Here is a 10,000-nt window from a genome sequence, read left to right as displayed (position 1 = left end):
TGTGGCAACGCCATGCCATCGGAGAACGCTTACAGAAAGGATGCATTTCTGGAAAAAAATTATATGAATAAGTAATTAAATAATTAATTAAATAAAGAATTAAATGCTTACAGCACCTGATATTCCCAGGAGGTCTCCCATCCAAGTACTAACCAGGCCCGACCCTGCTTGGCTTCCGAGATCAGATAAGAGCGGGCGTGCTCAGGGTGGTGTGGCCGTAAGCGAGCGCTGACTCGATTCGAGAGCCACTTCAAGACTAATGTGGCAACGCCATGCCATCGGCGAACGCTTACAGAAAGGATGCATTTCTGGAAAAAATTATATGAATAAATAACTAATTAAATGCTTACAGCACCTGGTATTCCCAGGCGGTCTCCCATCCAAGTACTAACCAGGCCCGACCCTGTTTGGCTTCCGAGATCAGACGAGAGCAGGCGTGCTCAGGGTGGTGTGGCCGTAAGCGAGCGCTGACTCGATTCGAGAGCCACTTTAAGACTAATGTGGCAACGCCATGCCATGTGCGAACGCTTACAGAAAGGATGCATTTCTGGAAAAAAATTATATGAATAAATAATTAAATAATTAATTAAATGCTTACAGCACCTGGTATTCCCAGGCGGTCTCCCATTCAAGTACTAACCAGGCCCGACCGTGCTTGGCATCCGAGATCAGACGAGAGCGGGCGTGCTCAGGGTGGTGTGGCCGTAAACGAGCACTGACTCAATTCGAGAGCCACTTCAAGATTGATGTGGCAACGCCATGCCATCGGCGAACGCTTACAGAAAGGATGCATTTCTGGAAAAAAATTATATGAATAAATAATTAAATAATTAATTAAATGCTTACAGCACCTGGGATTCCCAGGCGGTCTCCCATCCAAGTACTAACCAGGCCCGACCCTGCTTGGCTTCCGAGATCAGACGAGAGCGGGCGTGCTCAGGGTGGTGTGGCCGTAAGCGAGCGCTGACTCGATTCGAGAGCCACTTCAAGACTAATGTGGCAACGCCATGCCATCGGCGAACGCTTACAGAAAGGATGCATTTCTGGAAAAAATTTATATGAATAAATAATTAAATAATTAATTAAATAAAGAATTAAATGCTTACAGCACCTGGTATTCCCAGGCGGTCTCCCATCCAAGTACTAACCAGGCCAGACCCTGCTTGGCTTCCGAGATCAGACGAGAGCGGGCGTGCTCAGGGTGGTGTGGCCGTAAGCGAGCGCTGACTCGATTCGAGAGCCACTTCAAGACTAATGTGGCAACGCCATGCCATCGGCGAACGCTTACAGAAAGGATGCATTTCTGGAAAAAAATTATATGAATAAGTAATTAAATAATTAATTAAATAAATAATTAAATGCTTACAGCACCTGGTATTCGCAGGCGGTCTCCCATCCAAGTACTAACCAGGCCCGACCCTGCTTGGCTTCCGAGATCAGACGAGAGCGGGCGTGCTCAGGGTGGTGTGGCCGTAAGCGAGCGCTGACTCGATTCGAGAGCCACTTCAAGACTAATGTGGCAACGCCATGCCATCGGCGAACGCTTACAGAAAGGATGCATTTCTGGAAAAAAATTATATGAATAAATAATTAAATAATTAATTAAATAAAGAATTACATGCTTACAGCACCTAGTATTCCCAGGCGGTCTCCCATCCAAGTACTAACCAGGCCCGACCCTGCTTATCTTCCGAGATCAGACGAGAGCGGGCATGCTCAGGGTGGTGTGGCCATAAGCGAGCGCTAACTCAATTCGAGAGCCACTTCAAGACTAATGTGGCAACGCCATGCCATCGGCGAACGCTTACAGAAATTATGCATTTCTGGAAAAAATTATATGAATAAATAATTAAATAATTAATTAAATGCTTACAGCACCTGGTATTCCCAGGCGGTCTCCCATCCAAGTACTAACCAGGCCCGACCCAGCTTGGCTTCCGAGATCAGACGAGAGCGGGCGTGTTCAGGGTGGTGTGGCCGTAAGCGAGCGCTGACTCGATTTGAGAGCCACTTCAAGACTAATGTGGCAACGCCATGCCATCGGCGAACGCTTACAGAAAGGATGCATTTCTGGAAAAAAATTATATGAATAAATAATTAAATAATTAATTAAATGCTTACAGCACCTGGTATTCCCAGGCGGTCTCCCATCCAAGTACTAACCAGGCCCGACCCTGCTTGGCTTCCGAGATCAGACGAAAGCGAGCGTGCTCAGGGTGGTGTGGCCGTAAGCGAGCGCTGATTCGATTCGAGAGCCACTTCAAGACTAATGTGGCAACGCCATGCCATCGGCGAACGCTTACAGAAAGGATGCATTTCTGGAAAAAAATTATATGAATAAATAATTAAATAATTAATTAAATGCTTACAGCACCTGTTATTCCCAGGCGGTCTACCATCCAAGTACTAACCAGGCCCGACCCTGCTTGGCTTCCAAGATCAGACGAGAGCGGGCGTGCTCAGGGTGGTGTGGCCATAAGCGAGCGCTGACTCAATTCGAGAGCCACTTCAAGACTAATGTGGCAACGCCATGCCATCGGCGAACGCTTACAGAAAGGATGCATTTCTGGAAAAAAATTATATGAATAAATAATTAAATAATTAATTAAATGCTTACAGCACCTGGTATTCCCAGGCGGTCTCCCATCCAAGTACTAACCAGGCCCGACCCTGCTTGGCTTCCGAGATCAGACGAAAGCGGGCGTGCTCAGGGTGGTGTGGCCGTAAGCGAGCGCTGATTCGATTCGAGAGCCACTTCAAGACTAATGTGGCAACGCCATGCCATCGGCGAACGCTTACAGAAAGGATGCATTTCTGGAAAAAATTATATGAATAAATAATTAATTAAATGCTTACAGCACCTGGTATTCCCAGGCGGTCTCCCATCCAAGTACTAACCAGGCCCGACCCTGCTTGGCTTCCGAGATCAGACGAGAGCGGGCGTGCTCAGGGTGGTGTGGCCGTAAGCGAGCGCTGACTCGATTCGAGAACCACTTCAAGACTAATGTGGCAACGCCATGCCATCGGCGAACGCTTACAGAAAGGATGCATTTCTGGAAAAAAATTATATGAATAAGTAATTAAATAATTAATTAAATAAAGAATTAAATGCTTACAGCACCTGATATTCCCAGGAGGTCTCCCATCCAAGTACTAACCATGCCCGACCCTGTTTGGCTTCCGAGATCAGACGAGAGCGGGCGTGCTCAGGGTGGTGTGGCCGTAAGCGAGCGCTGACCCGATTCGAGAGCCACTTCAAGACTAATGTGGCAACGCCATGCCATCGGCGAACGCTTACAGAAAGGATGCATTTCTGGAAAAAAATTATATGAATAAATAAATAAATAATTAATTAAATAAAGAATTAAATGCTTACAGCACCTTGTATTCCCAGGCGGTCTCCCATCCAAGTACTAACCAGGCCCGACCCTGCTTGGCTTCCGAGATCAGACGAGAGCGGGCGTGCTCAGGGTGGTGTGGCCGTAAGCGAGCGCTGACTCGATTCGAGAGCCACTTCAAGACTAATGTGGCAACGCCATGCCATCGGCGAACGCTTACAGAAAGGATGCATTTCTGGAAAAAATTATATGAATAAATAACTAATTAAATGCTTACAGCACCTGGTATTCCCAGGCGGTCTCCCATCCAAGTACTAACCAGGCCCGACCCTGTTTGGCTTCCGAGATCAGACGAGAGCGGGCGTGCTCAGGGTGGTGTGGCCGTAAGCGAGCGCTGACTCGATTCGAGAGCCACTTTAAGACTAATGTGGCAACGCCATGCCATGTGCGAACGCTTACAGAAAGGATGCATTTCTGGAAAAAAATTATATGAATAAATAATTAAATAATTAATTAAATGCTTACAGCACCTGGTATTCCCAGGCGGTCTCCCATTCAAGTACTAACCAGGCCCGACCCTGCTTGGCATCCGAGATCAGACGAGAGCGGGCGTGCTCAGGGTGGTGTGGCCGTAAACGAGCGCTGACTCAATTCGAGAGCCACTTCAAGATTAATGTGGCAACGCCATGCCATCGGCGAACGCTTACAGAAAGGATGCATTTCTGGAAAAAAATTATATGAATAAATAATTAAATAATTAATTAAATGCTTACAGCACCTGGGATTCCCAGGCGGTCTCCCATCCAAGTACTAACCAGGCCCGACCCTGCTTGGCTTCCGAGATCAGACGAGAGCGGGCGTGCTCAGGGTGGTGTGGCCGTAAGCGAGCGCTGACTCGATTCGAGAGCCACTTCAAGACTAATGTGGCAACGCCATGCCATCGGCGAACGCTTACAGAAAGGATGCATTTCTGGAAAAAACTTATATGAATAAATAATTAAATAATTAATTAAATAAAGAATTAAATGCTTACAGCACCTGGTATTCCCAGGCGGTCTCCCATCCAAGTACTAACCAGGCCCGACCCTGCTTGGCTTCCGAGATCAGACGAGAGCGGGCGTGCTCAGGGTGGTGTGGCCGTAAGCGAGCGCTGACTCGATTCGAGAGCCACTTCAAGACTAATGTGGCAACGCCATGCCATCGGCGAACGCTTACGGAAAGGATGCATTTCTGGAAAAAAATTATATGAATAAGTAATTAAATAATTAATTAAATAAATAATTAAATGCTTACAGCACCTGGTATTCGCAGGCGGTCTCCCATCCAAGTACTAACCAGGCCCGACCCTGCTTGGCTTCCGAGATCAGACGAGAGCGGGCGTGCTCAGGGTGGTGTGGCCGTAAGCGAGCGCTGACTCGATTCGAGAGCCACTTCAAGACTAATGTGGCAACGCCATGCCATCGGCGAACGCTTACAGAAAGGATGCATTTCTGGAAAAAAATTATATGAATAAATAATTAAATAATTAATTAAATAAAGAATTACATGCTTACAGCACCTAGTATTCCCAGGCGGTGTCCCATCCAAGTACTAACCAGGCCCGACCCTGCTTGGCTTCCGAGATCAGACGAGAGCGGGCGTGCTCAGGGTGGTGTGGCCATAAGCGAGCGCTGACTCAATTCGAGAGCCACTTCAAGACTAATGTGGCAACGCCATGCCATTGGCGAACGCTTACAGAAATTATGCATTTCTGGAAAAAATTATATGAATAAATAATTAAATAATTAATTAAATGCTTACAGCACCTGGTATTCCCAGGCGGTCTCCCATCCAAGTACTAACCAGGCCCGACCCAGCTTGGCTTCCGAGATCAGACGAGAGCGGGCGTGCTTTTTTTTTTTTTTTTTTTTTTTTTTATTAGAAAATCAAACATTTACATTTTTAATGCATACATTTTTCCACATAACATTTACATCAGTATTAAAATCACAAGCTTAAAACAAACAAACAAATCAAACATCCCCTTCACTCTCTGGCAGTTTCCATTTGAGAGTTTTTAAAACACAATAGACCTGTGGCGTAAAAACACAATAAAAGCTTTGCAACATATTTTCACATTTAAAATACACATATAGTCTTTTTATATACAACTCTGTTTTTCTTTTCATAACAGTCCAAACATCTAAAACAATTTTTTCCCTTTTAGCCACAGTTCTTCTTTCCCAGATTGCGTTTTTCATTAGCAATAGCCATAGGTTTATAAACATTTTGTTATCACACTTCTTTTCCCATCCAAACATTACCACTCTATTCCATTCCATTACATTTTCGTCCCACTGCTCTGTCAGGTCTTTAACCACCCACTTACATTTCTTTAAAAATTCCTTCAATCCTTTACAATATAAAAACATATGTAAAATCCATTCTTCCTTTTCTTGGCACACTTTACACATAGCACTTTGTTCTATCCCAATTTTATTTAAAATCAAATCAGTAAAAATCACATTGTGTCTAATAAAATATTCCAAACATTCCAGCTTTATCTCAACACATTTCCCTCTCATGTTTCTCCAGATACACTCTTCTTTTAAATCTTTGAATTTTTCCACCCAGTACTTATTTGCAGTTGGTTCTTTAAAAACATAATCTCTAAAAACACAATAAAACACTTTTACAGTACATTCTTTAAAATCATGGCTTTTTTCCCCCAATTTCACAGAGATTTTATTTACTTTTGGTTCTTCTTCAAAACACTCTATTCTTTCAATCCATTCTTTTGGTATTGCATTCTTAATGATTTCATATTTGTTTGTTATTTCCTGTACATTATAATCTTCCTTTGCCTCTTCCATCGTGTCCACAATATATTGTGTCTGTAAAAAACCCTCTTTAAACTCATATAAAACATCTCTTACTTTTAATATTCCCACCTCCATCCATTTCTTAAAAAACAGTTCTTTTCCTTGTTTTAAAATGTTGTTATTTAAAAACAAAGGTTGGTTTAAAATGTTCTCTCTCCCTTGTGGCTCATACTCAATATTTGATAAAAACTTTCCCCAAGCACTAAGCATTTCTCGATAAAACTCAGGTAGTCCTTCTGTCATCCAATTTTTTGTTTTCATCCATAGTGTATTGTCTCCCATGTTAAAATTACCACATTTGTTTAAAAAATATTCCATTGTTTTCTTCCACTCGGTTTTTTTCTCTTTGTTTAGGTATTTCTTTACAATTTTAACTCTCAGTGCATTTTTCCTCTGTTCCACATCCATTAATCTCAGACCCCCCTTTTCCACCTCCCCTAAAATTGTGTTATATGCAATTCTTGCCGGTTTCCCCTCCCATAAAAAATCAAGAAAACATTTCTTCAACCTCTTTTCAGTCCATACAGGCATTTCAGAAACATATAAAACATACCACAACTTTGAAACCATTAAAACATTCAATATTAAAACCTTCCCCTTCAAATTTAAAGTCCTCAGTTTCCAAAAATTTAACCTTTTCTCTATCTCTGTTATCAGTTGCTCCCACATTTCATCTCTTGCTTTCTTCTCATTCTTCCCCATTAAAATTCCTAAGATTCTAATTTCTTCCACTTCTTTGAAATTAAAACATTCTGTTAAAATCATAGCTTTGCCAAATCTCATGTACGTTGTCTTATCCTCGTTTACTTTGCTTCCCGACCCTCTACAGTATTCATTTACAACATTCATTACTTCTTTGACGCTTTCTTTTGTCTTCACAATAATCGTCGTGTCGTCTGCATATTGGAAAACCTTTCCCTCTGCATTATTTTTTTCAATTTCTATTCCAGTTATTCCTTCTTTTTGTCTTATAAGAAGTCCTAGTGGTTCTGATACTAGTGAGTATAGTAAAGCTGAGAGTGGACACCCCTGTCTAATTGATCTTGTAATTTTAAAACAATCTGTTAAAAAACCATTACATTTGATCTTTGTTAGTGCACCTTTATATAAAATCTCAATCCATTTTGTAAAAACCTCCCCAAAACCAAAACTCCTTAAAACCTCAAATAAATACTTGTGCTCGACCCTATCAAAAGCTTTTTCAAAATCTAAACTAATTACATACCCTTCCTCTTTTTTTTCATTCATGTACCATATAGTGTCTCTTATGCTCATTGTTATGTCCGCTATATCCCTTCCTTTTACTCCATATGCCTGGTTTGTCTGAATTATACTCGGTATTACTTCTTTTAATCTGTTTGCTAGAACCTTGGCTAAAATTTTAAGATCTGTATTTAACATTGTAATTGGCCTATAATTTTTTAAATCTTCTTTTTCTCCTTTTCTTTTATATATTAGTTTCATTAATCCCATTCCTGTTCTTTCATTGATTTCTCCTTTTTTAAAAGTTTCTTTAAAAACCTCATTTAAAACCTTGGTTAAAACTCCTTTAAAACAGACATAAAATTCAGTTCCCAAACCATCTATTCCTGGACTTTTCTTTTTATTGAGTTCATCTATTGCTCTTTCAATCTCCTCTTCTCTGATTTCTTGATCACACTCTTCTTTATCTTCCTGGCCTACTTTTGTTTTTATCTGATTTAACAGTTTCTTTTTTTCTTCCTCCTCCACACCCCTTGCACTGAACAGATCCTCATAAAAGCATTTTACTTCTTCTAAGATCTTTCCATTCCCTTCTACAATTTTCCCATTTTTCCCTCTTATTTCTTTTATACTCTCAGCTTTCCCTCTCTTTTTTTCCAAATCAAAAAAGAATTTTGTGCATTTCTCTCCCTCCACGACATATTTTGCTTTGCTTCTAAGCCTCGCCCCCTCATATTGTTTTTCTTCTATTTCTTTCAGTATTCCCTCTATTTCTTTTATCCTTTCTATATCTTTGTTGTCTTTTTTTAATTCAATTTCCAAATTTTCTTGCATTTCTTGTTTTTTGTACCTTTTACATTTCTGTATAAGACTACAATGTTTTATAGAGAATTGTTTTATTAGAAATTTTACATTCTCCCACCATATTCTCTTATCTTCTTCATACATTTTATTTCCCTTTTCCTTTTCTATGATTTCTTTAACATCTGCAACATAACCTTCATTCTTTAAAATCTGTGCATTTAAAATCCAAACTCCAGGCCCTCTTTGCATTTTACTCCAATCCACTATAAAAAATACAAACTTATGATCGCTAAAAACTGTTTCTTCATACTTGATCTTTTGGATAAAATTCTCCACATTTCTGCTACATAAAATAAAATCTATTCTGGTTTGGCATACAAAATTCCCCACTATTTGTCTCCTTGAGAATTCTTTTTTCCTTTCATTTCTATCTCTCCAAACATCTATTATATTATTTTCTTCCATTAAAACTTTTAATTCTCTTCTTCCCGTATCACTTTTAAAAACCATTCCTTCAGCCATATCTTGTTTACTAAAAACAGTATTAAAATCCCCCATCATTATTATTTCTTTGTACCTTTTCACAATGTTTCTTAAAACATTAAAAAACTCTTTCTTTTCTTTATCCTCCACCGGTGCATGTACATTTACTAAAACCATTTCTCTTCCTTCATATGTTGTTTCAACCACTAAACATTTACCCATCTTGTCTTTGTATACAATTTTACTAACTTTAAAAACATCATCATTCATTAAAAATGCCACACCTCTCCCAAATCTCCCATCTCCATTGTTATATAAAATTCCTCCATCCCATCTCTTTTTAAAATCCAACATCACATTTTCATTCCAGTTAGTTTCTTGTAAAGCAATAATGTCTTGCCTTTTACATTTTTCCTTTACTTGTTCAAATTTATGCATGTCCATTAGTCCTCTTGCATTAAATGAAACACAACTTAAAACCATTAAAAGAAAAAAGAAACATAAATACTTTAAATACATTATTTATCATTCTCTTCCTCCAGGCCCCTTAACACATCAAATTTGTTACCTTTTGTCTTTTTTCTTGGACAATTCAAATTTGGTTTTACCTTCACTGTTCTCCTTCTTGTATGTCCTCTCAACTCTCTGTCGATGTTGTTGATCTTTGTTTCTTCCTCACAGTCCGTTTCTTTATTTTGATCCATATTGCTTTGCTGATCTTCCATCACCCCTGATATCTTCATTCCCATCATTGGGTTGTCCTGCTCCATCATTTCTTCATTCTCTTTTCCATTGTCCCCTTTTTCCTCATTGCTAATTGTTTCTTCTGTTTCTCTTTGGTGTAGTTCTTTTTCCTCCTGTCCTCCATCAGTTTCTTCATCCGCGTTGTTTTTTCCTTCATGCACCTGTCCGCCTGCCTGTTCTCCTCCTCCTTCCTCTTCCTCCATCCAGCATTCACATTTATATAAATATTCTTGACACTCCGTGCACCTGACAGCATTGCAGTGTTTTGCAAAGTGGCCTGGCTCCTTGCATTTATAGCACTTAAAATTTGGGCAGTCTTTCAGCAGGTGGTCCGGGCTCATGCACAGTCTACAAGTCTTCACCTGATGACTGTGCATCACCCGGAAATGCTGTAGCCCTTCCACCGTCTCCAGCCTTGTGCTATATGGCAATGATGCCACCTCTTTGGGGAGCCTTACTTTAAGGAACCTTGTTCCATCCTCTATGTCAGTGCCTGGGTAGCGTCTCCTTTTAATTTTTGTCAAAGGCTCAACACCCCATCCGTACAATTTTTCTAAAATTTTACAA

General features: G+C 40.4%; 15 non-coding genes and 5 pseudogenes across 15 annotated transcripts; all 20 read right to left on the bottom strand.

Annotated features, from left to right (window-relative positions):
• Positions 1-104: 104 nt before the first annotated feature.
• On the bottom strand, positions 105-223 carry LOC141358224 (5S ribosomal RNA). The gene has a single exon (XR_012364713.1). It is a non-coding gene; the product is annotated as a 5S ribosomal RNA (ribosomal RNA).
• Positions 224-343: 120 nt separating this feature from the next.
• Positions 344-462, bottom strand: LOC141358392 (5S ribosomal RNA). The gene has a single exon (XR_012364887.1). It is a non-coding gene; the product is annotated as a 5S ribosomal RNA (ribosomal RNA).
• Positions 463-591: 129 nt separating this feature from the next.
• LOC141354132 (5S ribosomal RNA) lies at positions 592-710 on the bottom strand (annotated as a pseudogene).
• Positions 711-839: 129 nt separating this feature from the next.
• On the bottom strand, positions 840-958 carry LOC141357105 (5S ribosomal RNA). The gene has a single exon (XR_012363582.1). It is a non-coding gene; the product is annotated as a 5S ribosomal RNA (ribosomal RNA).
• A 141-nt stretch (positions 959-1,099) lies between these two features.
• On the bottom strand, positions 1,100-1,218 carry LOC141353517 (5S ribosomal RNA). Its single transcript, XR_012360614.1, has one exon. It is a non-coding gene; the product is annotated as a 5S ribosomal RNA (ribosomal RNA).
• A 141-nt stretch (positions 1,219-1,359) lies between these two features.
• On the bottom strand, positions 1,360-1,478 carry LOC141357513 (5S ribosomal RNA). Its single transcript, XR_012364000.1, has one exon. It is a non-coding gene; the product is annotated as a 5S ribosomal RNA (ribosomal RNA).
• A 141-nt stretch (positions 1,479-1,619) lies between these two features.
• Positions 1,620-1,738, bottom strand: LOC141353437 (5S ribosomal RNA). The gene has a single exon (XR_012360533.1). It is a non-coding gene; the product is annotated as a 5S ribosomal RNA (ribosomal RNA).
• Positions 1,739-1,866: 128 nt separating this feature from the next.
• LOC141357080 (5S ribosomal RNA) lies at positions 1,867-1,985 on the bottom strand. The gene has a single exon (XR_012363556.1). It is a non-coding gene; the product is annotated as a 5S ribosomal RNA (ribosomal RNA).
• A 129-nt stretch (positions 1,986-2,114) lies between these two features.
• LOC141353381 (5S ribosomal RNA) lies at positions 2,115-2,233 on the bottom strand. The gene has a single exon (XR_012360478.1). It is a non-coding gene; the product is annotated as a 5S ribosomal RNA (ribosomal RNA).
• A 129-nt stretch (positions 2,234-2,362) lies between these two features.
• Positions 2,363-2,481, bottom strand: LOC141354164 (5S ribosomal RNA; annotated as a pseudogene).
• A 129-nt stretch (positions 2,482-2,610) lies between these two features.
• LOC141357815 (5S ribosomal RNA) lies at positions 2,611-2,729 on the bottom strand. Its single transcript, XR_012364301.1, has one exon. It is a non-coding gene; the product is annotated as a 5S ribosomal RNA (ribosomal RNA).
• A 120-nt stretch (positions 2,730-2,849) lies between these two features.
• On the bottom strand, positions 2,850-2,968 carry LOC129416224 (5S ribosomal RNA). Its single transcript, XR_008635214.2, has one exon. It is a non-coding gene; the product is annotated as a 5S ribosomal RNA (ribosomal RNA).
• A 141-nt stretch (positions 2,969-3,109) lies between these two features.
• On the bottom strand, positions 3,110-3,228 carry LOC129456105 (5S ribosomal RNA; annotated as a pseudogene).
• Positions 3,229-3,369: 141 nt separating this feature from the next.
• LOC129416376 (5S ribosomal RNA) lies at positions 3,370-3,488 on the bottom strand. Its single transcript, XR_008635304.2, has one exon. It is a non-coding gene; the product is annotated as a 5S ribosomal RNA (ribosomal RNA).
• Positions 3,489-3,608: 120 nt separating this feature from the next.
• LOC141357320 (5S ribosomal RNA) lies at positions 3,609-3,727 on the bottom strand. The gene has a single exon (XR_012363807.1). It is a non-coding gene; the product is annotated as a 5S ribosomal RNA (ribosomal RNA).
• Positions 3,728-3,856: 129 nt separating this feature from the next.
• Positions 3,857-3,975, bottom strand: LOC129416343 (5S ribosomal RNA; annotated as a pseudogene).
• A 129-nt stretch (positions 3,976-4,104) lies between these two features.
• On the bottom strand, positions 4,105-4,223 carry LOC141357104 (5S ribosomal RNA). Its single transcript, XR_012363581.1, has one exon. It is a non-coding gene; the product is annotated as a 5S ribosomal RNA (ribosomal RNA).
• A 141-nt stretch (positions 4,224-4,364) lies between these two features.
• On the bottom strand, positions 4,365-4,483 carry LOC129456100 (5S ribosomal RNA). Its single transcript, XR_008648669.1, has one exon. It is a non-coding gene; the product is annotated as a 5S ribosomal RNA (ribosomal RNA).
• Positions 4,484-4,624: 141 nt separating this feature from the next.
• LOC129415444 (5S ribosomal RNA) lies at positions 4,625-4,743 on the bottom strand. Its single transcript, XR_008634822.2, has one exon. It is a non-coding gene; the product is annotated as a 5S ribosomal RNA (ribosomal RNA).
• Positions 4,744-4,884: 141 nt separating this feature from the next.
• On the bottom strand, positions 4,885-5,003 carry LOC141353823 (5S ribosomal RNA; annotated as a pseudogene).
• Positions 5,004-10,000: the final 4,997 nt, after the last annotated feature.

The sequence above is a fragment of the Misgurnus anguillicaudatus genome, chromosome 21 (genome assembly GCF_027580225.2).
Source record: "Misgurnus anguillicaudatus chromosome 21, ASM2758022v2, whole genome shotgun sequence".
NCBI lineage: Eukaryota > Metazoa > Chordata > Actinopteri > Cypriniformes > Cobitidae > Misgurnus > Misgurnus anguillicaudatus.
This window is presented reverse-complemented; position numbering and strand designations above follow the sequence as displayed.